The sequence below is a fragment of the Nuphar pumila genome, chromosome 15 (genome assembly GCF_984573655.1).
Source record: "Nuphar pumila chromosome 15, dmNupPumi1.hap1.1, whole genome shotgun sequence".
NCBI lineage: Eukaryota > Viridiplantae > Streptophyta > Magnoliopsida > Nymphaeales > Nymphaeaceae > Nuphar > Nuphar pumila.
This window is the reverse complement of record NC_143263.1, coordinates 19,079,970-19,093,075: the sequence shown is the minus strand read 5'-3', so window position 1 is coordinate 19,093,075 and position 13,106 is coordinate 19,079,970. Positions and strand designations below refer to the sequence as shown.

Genomic DNA, 13,106 nt, shown 5'->3' with positions numbered 1-13,106 from the left:
ACACTTGAAAGAAAATTTGTAGGGGAAGATATTATCTTTCCAACACCGCAATATCGCAATTTGTAGGGGAAGATAATATCTTTCCACACTTAAAAGAAAATTTGTACCAAATTGTGAGTTAATTTGATTCTCGGATAAGGAAATATCGCAAATTTTCAAATGAGTATTAGCCGGCCCAAGTCCAGGTTGGCGGCAAACTTGGGTTGTTGCCAAGTGGCTGGTGGCAAACTCAAGTTTTGAGTTTTGATGGCTTTTATGAGGGAGGGAAGCTTATAAATACCCCACTCCTCACCCTTGTCCATCGTAGGTTCTCATTCCCTCTTGGGCATTTAGAGAAGAGTTCCTCTCTTTCTCTCTCCTACCTAACCTAGGCCCATCTTGGGTATTGTCCCTTGGGAAGTGCCCATGCAGATTTTCTTGGGTTTCTTTCAAGAAACCATTTTCCTAAGTGGGACAGCCCCCTTCCCCCTAGGACATCATCACCATTAAAAGCTCAGGGTCTGGTTATTCTATCAGTCCACCGCAAGGAAGGAGCTAGTGCTTCTCCAGAAGCCTGAGTAAGCTCTCTCTCTCTCTCTCTCTCTCTCTCTCTAATCTCTTTTATTTTCCTAAGAAATATTGCTTGTGCATGCATTTTCTAACTCCACACACATCTTTTATTACATGTTTGAGCTTGGGTGGGTCCACCACTTAAGGATTACGATATAGGTGCTTGTGAGAGTTTGAAAAGACCAAGGAAAAGCAATTCTAATTAAGCGGGAGAATCTCAACCTTGATCGAGTTATACCTTGTCACTTGGAAGGAACGACTGGATCATGTACTAGCAGGCGATCCCATCACATCTTGAAGATGGAGGTGAAAACCATTTTGTAAATTTTTTCAAAAATCAATAAAATCTTGTTTATAGAATTTTTGCATCTACATATAACTATGTAGGTTTTTTATTCTAAAAGATAGCCAATTTAAAACTTTCACTTTCCTTACTAATCAAAGTTTTTCAATCTCTAGTTAATTTTTGCAAATCTTGAATGAGGCATATTAGTATTCTAATGTAGAACTTTATATACATGTTTCATTTTCTTCAATGCTAAGTTGATATTTTTATGATATAAAAATAACATGGCATTACTCTTTGCATCATACTCACTACAAGAAAAGAGGACATCACTGGCGCACCAGTAGCTTGGTGCCAGAAATCATGCGGTTTCACCATTGTAAGGCTACGCAACGTCATTTTTTGGGATTTACTATTGCAATTTTGGGTTATGCCAAAGATTGTAAGGATTTACTGGGGGCACTCAGTAAACACGACAAGGAAAACCCTACAATCTTTGGCACTATGCCAGTAATTCCTTTGAAATCTTTGGTTCACCCTCAAACTGTATTTTTTTTCATTCCTCCCATTTTCGCTGAAACCCTTCCCCCAACCCTGTCCTCTTTCTCTTTGGAACCCTTGCCCCACCAGAGGTAAAAATCAGATATCAAATTCTGTGGGACTTGAGGGTTTAGGCGTCTTCTCCATGAGCTAGTATCTTCTTTTCTTTCTTTTCACATTTTCTTCTTATTCATCTTCAACGTTGAAGGCTCTTCCTGATGTCGATGATGATGCTGCAGGTGCGGGGACTAGACTTCTTCTAAGCCATCTGCCTGTGAGTAAACTGGATTTCAGTTTGATTTATGGATTTGTTGTTTTCCCCAACTTGACCATTCAAAAGAAAAGGAAAAAAAAGGCAAAATTAGCTTGGCAACATACTCCATACTTAGAGATACTCTTTTTTCATGTTTACTTATCTATTTTCCATTTATTTTTGCCTATCTTCTCACCTTAATCTTGATGATGTTGACATATAAAAATATAATAAAAGATTTTTTTGGCAATTATTTAAATAAATAAAGATGATTTATTGTCTTAAATATGGCTTCTATTTATTTAAATATGCTTGTGAATTATAATTTATGTGATACATTTATTCAAAATATAATTTCAAGAGATTTAGAATCTTAGCCTAAGTTAAAATAAAATTTGAATTTAACTTGGGATTAAAATCATGTAAATTAGAATTTAAATAGAATTTAGATTGAAATTGGGTTTGGAATTAATTTTACTTAAATTTGGATTTAGTATGTGTATTTGGATCTGAATTAGGTTTGAAAATTTATTAGATTTGGATCTGGTATGAAATCCAAGAAAAAAATTTGATCCAAGATCTAATTTGAAAATATTGGGTTTTAATATAATTAAATAAATATAATTAATTATTTAATTAAGAAAGTTATCTTAAGAGGGTGGGACATCCCCCTAGGTGGGCCTACTCCTCTTGGCTGAATTTTAGATTTCCTAAAATTAAATCCCATTTGAAAAATCTAAAAACCCTTTCCCCTTTCCATTTGGGCAGCTGAGGCAAGCTCCAAAAAACTTGCCTTAGCTCAGCCCATAGTTCATAAAAGAGGAGAACAAGGTGGGGGACGTCCCATCCTTCTCTATTTGTTCTTTGGGTGGGGGGTGTCGATCAACCCTTTCCCCTTTCCATTTGGGCAGCTGAGACAAGCTCCAAAAACTTGCCTTAGCTCAGCCCATAGTCCATAAAAGAGGAGAACAAGGTGGGGGACGTCCCATCCTTCTCTATTTGTTCTTTTCTCTCTCTTCTCCTTCAAGACTGTAGAGAAGGTTCCAGCGACTATCGAAGCAGCTTCAAGGATCTGCTAATAGAGATTTCATCAAGAGGAGGAGGCTTCCTAACCATTGCAATTTGCATTCGAGGTAGGTACCTCTATCATATAAGCTTGGAAATGAATTTCAGGTATGTAGAGAATGCAAAATCAAGATTCAAGGTGACCCATGGTGGATCAGCCATAAATCTTGCATTAGAAAGGTTTTAAATTTCTGTACTTGACATATCTCATGCTGATATATTTTAAAATTATTGATTTATTTGAAAATAAGATCTGGTTCAGGGTTTTACCAAAATCAAGTTTTGGAAAAAACGTGTAGTATTATAGATTTAATGCAAATCAGTTTTGATTATGCATGTTTATTGATTTGTATCTATGATTAGATGAATTATGATGTTAAAAGTTGATGTGTATAAGGATTTAATAGATCTAGAATAATGTTGGTTTTATTAAATTCCATGATGGTTTATGAAAAAAATATTTTTCCAAAGATGTGCTTTAGATATCGGCCAAAACATGATTTTCATTATGTTTGGAAGCATGTATTAATTTCTATTCTATGTTACAACATCATGATTATTTGATTATGTGTGTACCATGCTTAGAAATTCATGATTAGATATATTTGCATATGTGTTTTCATGTTGATGATTAAATTCAAAAAATAACTATAAGTTGTTTGTATTTTTCTAACTGAACAATGTCGGTAGGAAAATCCTAACGCTCAAACGAATTAGATTCTGATGAAATCCTTTTACGTGGGTCGTGAATACATGTACACAAAGTCTCAGTAAATAGGGCTTGGCTAGAAAGTCCATTATTTGAGGGTTACAACTTCTGCAACACAAACCAAGAAATCTGGCAGACGTTACCATGAAAAATCTAATAAATCCAATTTATGGATTTTTCATCTGGTTTTTGAATATGTGATATTAGACATCTTACACATACCGTTAAAAATAAGAAAAAAAATTGTAACTCTTACTAGTAAGTACCATAACTTCATCTAAGTTGATCAAAATCTGTTACTTGCAAAAAACTAGAACCTATGAAATTCCCTAATAGGGGTGTAATCCAAAATAATTTTAAAAATAATATATAAAGTTTTCCTATAAAATGGACTCTATTGAAAGGTAACAAATTACGCTATTATCAAAAAATTTGAGAAAATTATAGGCCTTCGAATAGGGCACTGAATCATTGTTTCTTCAGGGAGCAGAATTCTATACATGTGTTTGTTGACAAAAAAGTAGTTTCATTCCGAGAGTTTCTACTATAAAAATATAATAGGTTTTCCATATATGTAAATTAGAGATATTAGAAAAAATATGTAGATGTTACCCATAATTTTTGCTTGTCAGTATAAGCTCTGTGTGAACCATGATAGAGCCTGTGACAACAGCGTAATTTCTGCTATTTACTATTTCTAAATAATGAATTATGAACCTATGTGATTTAGTGTATATCATGCTTTCGTGTACATGGTCAGTTTGTGCATCAGTGTATAGTATGAGAATTTTATGAAATTGATATGTGACAACATGATAAGTGATTATGCATAATAGCTATGATGAATGCCTTGCTTACATGATGCTCTATGCATAATGAGAGGAATCATATGTAATGTTGAATGGCAAGAGGAATACACAAATGGTTTATGTTATGGCATGGGCATCATGCATTATGTCAAGTGGTGTGTGCATATCATGAGGGATGTGTTGTGGGTTATTAGAGGCCCTATAAGCATATAGCTCGTGAGTGAGCATGGGTTCTATGAAACTACTATAATGTTTGTATGCACTGTCTCATAATAATTGTTATAAATGTTCACACACTTAGACCTCAGGGGTATTCCCGAGAGGAGTATGCAAGGGCATCTCAGAGTGGGGATAGGTTTCCAAGAGCCTAGTTTTGAATAGGTTAAGATTTATCTTCAGTTGGTTGTGACAACGTTCTGAGTGGAGGCTCGGGCTGGAGCGCCCTTGGTGCTGAGGCACTTGGGTTGACTCTTGAGTCTAATTCAGCAACATTAAGTAACCCGTTCAAACCAATTGTCTACCTTAGAGAAGGTAGGCAGTACACACGACTGAATAAAAAAATGGTTGTTTTAGAGAGCAAGGTGTCTCTCCGATTTTTCATCCTCAACATAAAGAACCGAGACTACTTGATAAGGCCTAGGTAGGTAGCTTTACGACTCTATAGAGTATGAATCGATTCTCTAGACCTCTAAAGTGTATTTCAGCTATTGGCCAATTCAGTGGGTGTTTATACATCTTTCTAAGTTCATGGGGTTAATAAAATATATTGCATAACGAACAAGTTGAGTCCCTGAGAGTGTGCCCTTACAGGGCAAGAAAAGATCAGAAACAATGCATTAGAGATGAGGTTAACATGATTCACATATTTTATATTGAGATGTATGAAATAAATGTGTGCAATGGTGCATGATCTTGCTTACTAATGAGTTTGAATGCAGGTACCGAATCAAAGAGTAAGTTAATGTTGTTTAGTTACCTATATGCCCAAATGTGTATGCATGCAATCTGGATCAGTGATATGTACTTCATTGATATGTCCATTGCATACTTTGTGTATTTAGAATTTATTTTCCTATTTATATGGTAGAGTGTTACCTATTAGGGCACGATTTGACTCCTTATTTTTCATATTTTTTACGCAATGAGTAAGCTGATGATGTGGTACGCTTGTGGTGGTGCTAGGACGGATGTCATATATAACTCTCTTCTCGAATACTTGGCTCATGTTTTGGCTTTTGGGTATTTTAAATATTTTAATAATGTGTTTAGACTCTGATTTTATTATGATTGAATGTTTTAAATTAATGAATGATTTGTTTAGAACTATATTTCAATCATGTGTGTGTGTTGTGGTTTGATTGTAACCCGCCCAAGTTTTTCAGGTTTGCAAATGGCTTGTATAGCCTTTTCACTCGTTAAAAAAAAAATTCTTAGAAATGGTTCGATATAAATTTGGGGCATTACAACAAAGTGGTACCATAAAGAATAACATGCATTGAATGTTGATGGCTCGTTCAATTGGTATATTTCAATGTGACACATGTGTATGATATGCATTAGTAGCATTCTTTTCCTTTTTGCATCTCAGATGGATGAGGAATATCTTTCCTTGGAATTATTCTCTTTTGGAATAAGTTGTAAATACACCCTTGTTTGTTTCAACATTTTTTTTGGACTATCTGTCATTTGCTATCTTTTAAAGGTCCCACAATGAAAATTTGTGGAGAAACTTTTGAAAATTAGAACATGATGGCACAAGTCTTTTTTAACTTTTAATCATTAAACAACATGTTTTTAGTATTTTGATATATAAAAGCTTTTTTATTATACTATAAAAAAGTATTGAAAGATATTAAAATTATTAAGATAGTGCACTTACATGTCAATGTTTCCAACTCTTACCTAGCAGTTCTTAGTTCTTCATTAGTTCTTTGCTAGACTATCTCTTTTTTTTTCTCCTTGTCTGATGAAAATTTTGCATTATACTTCGCTATTGTTCTTGTTACTTACTCTTTTCTTGAATTAGATTGCATATTTCTACTTGAATATAGCTTTAATGTCTGAAACATCATGCATATCCAATGTTCAAGTTTAATAAGACATGGGACAAACTTCATTGGTTTTCTTGTTCTTAAATTTTAAGGATCTCAGCTAGAATGTGTCCTCCTGGTGCTGGTAAATGAGTTGAGTGAAAGCCTATTTAGGTCTCTATGCTTGTTAGTTTAGGCTTAGTTCAGTACAAGGTCAACTTGAGGTCAAGGTGGCATTATTAATCAAATAAGTTTAACTACTTTATTTGTTATTGCATTTTAAAATATTAGGAACTTTCCTAATTCATACTCAACCTTTACCTAATATATTTTTAGTCAGATACCCATTAATGGTGTGTGTGTGTGTGTGTGTATAAAGGTGCCTTGGGAGATCTAACTCTCACCTAGTAGAAACTATAATTTTGATAGTTTTGTCTTTCGTGAATAAAAACCTACAAATATGATCTACAAGCATTTATTATAGGTCATATGATTGTGAAGTACATGTAGTTTTTGAATCATATGATTGTGAAGTACATGTAGTTTTTGAATCATGTGATTGTGAAGTACATGAAATTTTTGTCATGTGATTTTTTAAAAACAATGGCCCACAATGGTGTGACATAAGTGCCAAGAAAACAAGTTTTTAAATCATGTAATTGTGAAGTACATGTAGTTTTTGTGCCAGTAAAACTCCATTTTCTTGTGGTGTAATATGATTTTTAACTTTTATATTATTTTTTTTGTATAATTTTTAAACTGGTGATCAAAAGAAGGAAGCAATTAGTCATTATGGACCATAGAACCTGGATTTAAAAGCATAGATATTTATGTCAACAAATAAGATTTCACTATTTTGAAATTAAAAAGTTAATACATGATGCATGTAGATAAATTGGATTATGTTTTGTATTTGATAGAAGGAGTATTGACTATTTGAATGAAGTTCATAGCTTTAATAGCTTTTCTCATGAGAACAATGCAATTAATTAGAGAAAGATAAGGTGCCTGTGCGTAAAATGTAACAATTACTTATTTCATTATGCCAAAATTGTTGTTGATCACATGGTATGTTTTGCTTTTGTCCAAAACAATACATTATGGCATTGTCATGGTGAACCGGTGATCCCCCATACAAGAGATCATGTTGTTGCATGTGAAGATAACATAAATGATATGGATGAATTGATACATGATGCATTTGTTATAGAAGAGATCATGTTGGCTCCATGCATGAAATTCCATGTTGCAAATGGTCAAACCGTAGTTCAAGAGTTGCAATATTTGACTTCATTTTTAAGAACGATGACATGAGATCATGAAAAACTCTCATTCATTATTTTACTTGGAACACTACCTCAAAGTTACAAGGATGATGTGTGGCATCATGTTTGGTATATAACTGAATTTTCTTTGATTTTATATAATATTTAAACATGATTGTAATATGATTTCAATTGTATGTGTTGCAGCAAAAGTATGATGTTCCTGAGTGCATAAGAATTTGGGTGATGAAATAATATGCAAGGTATTTTAGAAATTGGATGTATGAGCTAAGGCAAATCTATAAAAAGTACAATACACTTTTGAGAACTTGAATAGTTGTGTGGAGAGTATTTCATCTAATCAATAGGCAGACCCCTTATGAGACATTTTGATTCTCGTCAATCGAAGATATGATTGTTAGATCTTGGTAAAGTAAATTATAGATGATAATTTTAATATTTGTAGTCATTTATGTTGTTAACTTGTTTTATTGGTATAGGCACAAAGTATAAAGAATGCTGTCAATCATACAAAATAAAAGTTTTAGCACACTACTGGAACAAAAAACTTTGCACGATATCATATAAAAAATATAATTATCATGTCATTAATTTTATTAGTATTTTACTTTTATGATCTATTTTATCTTATTATGTTATCATTATTAACTTCTTTTCATATTTATGCATGTTGGAGATGATGAAGTTGAGTCGTTACAAGCTAAATTCTTAATTATGACTTGCTCTAGATTCACTGGAAATTATTATAATGGTGAAATAAGTAAAACAATTGTAAGTGATTAATAATTACATAATTAGTTCTATTTGTGTTAAACAATGATATCTTACTTTTGCATCTATATGTAATTGGATATGTATATTATCTTGTAGTCTAAAATAAATGCTGATATCTCAACTGCCCGAGGGATTTGCATATAGTTTGTCTCTCAATGATATCCTTTCTCAAGCAATTGGAGAGGACACGTATGAGTGAGTTCATACTTATGGCATGTGTATTAAGATATATGAGTTGTTTGCTTTGGGCCCTACTTGAACACAATTGATGCAACAAAATGCAAAATATAGAGAAGAGATCAATGAGTTGAAGGAAAGAGTGAATGTGATGGAAGCTCAAATTGGAAGGATGCAAAAGTTGGGTCCCAAGTGGATAAAGTAAATGAGTTAAAAGCTTAAGTTCAACAATTGATGGAAATTATAAGGACCAACCAAGCAAATGGTTCACAACAATCTTAGGTCATTTAATTAGAATTTAAGATTTTAACTATATCAAAAGTTAATTCATCAATTAACTTTGAATGATTGATTGTCTTCTTTTATTTTTAAGGTGATGGAGTCTGACAAGAGATAGTGGCGTTCATTCAAGTATGTGGTTACAATGCAATTGATAATGAAAATGTGCACCTCATATATATAGTTGATCTTCTTGATGTCAGATTTAGTAATGCCATGAATAAGTTATTAAGATGTGAACAACACTTTGATGAAAAAAGCCTAGACTGCGTAGCTATAGTTTCAGGCACAAGTGGAATTTATGGTGTTGTTCTATGTTGACTAGTTCTTAAACACTTCTAGTTGTTAGCAACTGTATTATTGTTAAAATCCATACATGATTCAATCAGGTCCACCACTGATAGTGAAATAGACAAATTTTTCAATTTCAATAAAAAATACAAGCATAATGATCAAGAAATCTTTATGAATTTCTCCATGGTTTCTCTTAGGTGAATCTTCCTCATGTTTTCTGTTGTGTCTCTCTTCCCTTTGTAACTTTTACCATGGTTGATATTTTTTTCACCATTTGTTTTTGATTGGTGGTTGTTTGCCATGAGATGATTCATGTGACTCATCCCGATGACACTTATGTGATGGGGATTTTGGGAAACAACCTAACAATGCATCCAAGTATGGGCACAACCCAAATATGTCCAATGAGAGGGTTATGCTAGCTGCACCCTATGCGGTTGAGGCGTTATTCAAGAGGTACCTAGGGGCAGTTTTTCTATGTTCAAATCAATATTTGTCTAATGATTTATTTTTCACCATTAGCTTTTGATTGGTGGTTGTTTGCAATGAGACGAATCATGTGACTCATCCTGACGACACCTATGTGATAGGGATGTTGGGAAATGACCTAACAATGCATGGACATGACCCAAATTTGTCGAATGAGGAGTTTATGCTAACTACACCTTACGCGGTTGAGGCGCTATTTAAGAGGTACCTAGGGGTTATTTTTCTACGTTCAAATCAATATTTGTAAACAACAAATAAACACTCAAATGCCCTATCCAAATCAGGTTGTAAACGACACAATCATCTCATTGGGGTGTTTTCACCAAACAGTTGGTGTGCGTCCCAAAACCATAAATGAACAATGTGTTGGCTATTTGGGGATATAAACGAAAACTCATCAAATCTGATTCTTATTTAATCAACGATGACAATGCAGGTATAATATAAATTTTCGTAAACACCAAACACAACAAAAAGTCAGATTTGAATTTAGCACCAAACCAAAATGACGTATGGCTGAATCTATGCAACAAGTGACATTAATTAAAAAATATGAAATCCTTGTCCTAAACATTCTTAAACATTTTGTTACACAAACATTGAAATTTAGATTCATCTAAACAATTTGAGCACAACAAAAGTCATGACAACAGAGTTAACACAAGACTGATTCACACCTAACCTATTTGTTCACAATCACAAGGAACATAAAATAAAAAAATAGAAAATCTGTCCATAAAAATTCACTACCCAATTTTTGGGATTCATATGAGATCTTAACAGATGTAGTCATGAACTTTAACAAATTAATCTGAGAATAAAGTCAATGAGCTTTCAGATCTGAATGTGAACCCAATATGCAAAAAAATAAACCCTATTGCAACCTATTTGCTTAATCTAAAAATAAATCAATTTGAAAATTTTTAGCAGACAATCGAAACCCAAAAAAATGATGCACTAAAAATGTGTTTCCTATCATGAACAAATACTTAACAAACCTGCCATCTCAAATGAAAAATCAGATTTAATATTCAACTTAATCATGCAAACATAGGTTTTTACTTGATAAATAAATTAGTCCATAAACAATATAAATGTTCAATCATTCTCAAAACACATACATAGGGTAATATTCATGAAGGAAAGGAGAGGGGGAGCTTAGCTTCAATGTCCACCACCGGCCAATGGTTATTCTACAACCTCCTTTGACAGCACCAACACAACTCTCAAATGGTTCAGGAAGGAGAACGTTCAAGCAAGGAATGGAGGTAGTACTCGCAACTTTAGTGGCCACCAAGGAGAAGGAGCAGAGGGGCATCTCTACACCACACATAACTCTTTAAGGGAGTTTTTTCTTTCAGCAACAACAAGAGGGTGATGACTCTCACATTTTTTAGGTTTTTTTTTTTATAAAACAAAGGGAGAGGAAGTGGAGTCCAACTTCTTTGGAACTTGAATAGCTGCCCAACCCTACCCAGTGGCCTGGGTGGGGTCAAACAACTATATTGCTGCCCAATAAAAGTTCTTTTGGATCCAACAGATGGATTCAAGCACCCACCCACCAAATCCAATCAATTCAAAATAAAAAAATAAAATCTATCCTGAACCCTATACACCATCCAGTTGCCCAAATAGATCCTAATGGGCTACTGGATTTAGATCCGGATCTGATAATCTAATAAAAAAAGAAAAATCCTAGTTTCAAGCTGGAAAAATTCTCTAAATAATTTCTAAATCCTACAAAATAATTTTTGGATAAAAATCATGGATAATTTCTCCAAAATAAAAATTCAAAAATTTTAAAATTACTCAAAAATATCAAAAATGGGCATTTTGGTCTGTACGTGTCTTCATCACGTTCTCCACGAGCTTGCCCAGAAGTGTTGAATCACATCCCCTACGTAATTTGGTTTGTGTGAAGATGCATGTATCATGATACTTCACATGTTGCTTTGGTTGGTTTGATTCATGCTTCGAATCCCTTGCTTGCATAGCTTATTTTGATTCATTGAATTCCCTTATTTTTCATCTTAATGAAATGGTTATCTTCTCTTGCCTATTTTTTTCTTATATGCATTTTGCACAGGTGTTTTTTTTTCTTTTCTCCTTGCACTAGTTTGATCCATATGATCTGTTCACGAAATGATGATTTATGTGAGTCATCCACTTACATCCAACATGATTGGTCTTCTATCAGTTTCTGTATATTACTTAAATTGCTGATGCTGAACTTTATGATTTGTATTAAGATTCTATTCATCCTTGCAAGTGAATCATGCTGTATGCAAGTGATGAAAAAACGTTCTTCAAAGATTTCAAGGAATCCTATATCAAGCTTATGAACAATGGAGCACATTAGCAAAGTTCATAGCAAGGTCACCACACATTCATATAAGTTCCCTATGTTTAATACCATCACTATGAAGTTGTATCAACCATTTGTAATATCCAAATTCCTTTTGTTTCTTGATAATGTTGAGTTGAAAGCATTCTGGCATAAGTTTGTATAGCTTAGTTGGCCCTTTGATTTATCCTTAACCAGGTTAAGATATATATATATATATATATATATTCTCTTTTTCACTATGAACCCTGTATGCTTTCTATTTGTCTAGAATTTCATATTCTTTTATTAACAAGTACCATTTTATTTGTTTATGTGTGGATGCCAAGTGAATGTTTTCTTGCTTACAATTGTTATCTTCATGTGTATGCGCAATGATGCGTGTAGTTCTTGTCATTGTAGTTCTTGTCATTGTTGAGCAAAGGTTGTTTCTTCTTGTAAACGCCAAATGCTAGGCGAAAAAGTATCATGGATTTTAAGCTACCATTGGTTATTGATCATTTGGTAAGTTGACCTGATCCTATAATTTCAACTTCTGAATATACTTGTTAGCATTTTGTATTTTCAACTACACTTAAATAAAACTAGGATTGCAGTAGCTTCAAAATCCTCTAAGGCCAGCATAGAACAAAACATATCATATCATCATGGTATGTCTCATTTTTCTAGCCATGATCATTTTATGGATTTTCTTAATAAAAGAACTTGAAGACTACGCTATTATCAATATTTTTTTAGTTGTTTTTTTAACAGGATGAAAAGAGTCATTTTCTATAATTATTGGTGATGATGAAGTTCAATAGGGAAAACCATCACCTGAAATGTGTAGCATGTTACAAAAAATTAGACATTTTTTCTTTTTATGTTTATGTTGGTTACATAATTACATATTAAAAAACTTCTTATTTTTAGCAGCTAACTTACAAGGTGGCTTGCTTTCTCAGATTTTGAATGTGAGCCAGAACTTCCAACACTTGGGCACACTTCCATACTCAATTGGGCTATTGGTCAAAGTCCTGAAAGTGGTAGAACAAAGCCTAAAGGGAGACTCAATTGGGTGTTTGACGAATCTGAATAAGCTATCTGTTGAAGGGAACCCATGGAAGTGGTAGAACAAAGACTAGATGTACTAATTTGTAATGTGTATAGTTATAATTGTATTCTCTCATTGTAAGTTTCATTAATAAATATTTTTCTTTTTAATTTTGTTATATATTGTGCA

General features: G+C 33.3%; 1 long non-coding RNA gene across 1 annotated transcript; it reads left to right on the top strand.

Moving 5' to 3' along the window:
* The first annotated feature begins 640 nt into the window (after positions 1–640).
* On the top strand, positions 641–13,106 carry LOC149814707 (uncharacterized). Its single transcript, XR_016428015.1, has 4 exons — positions 641–855; positions 1,615–1,649; positions 12,287–12,388; positions 12,829–13,106. It is a non-coding gene; the product is annotated as an uncharacterized LOC149814707 (long non-coding RNA).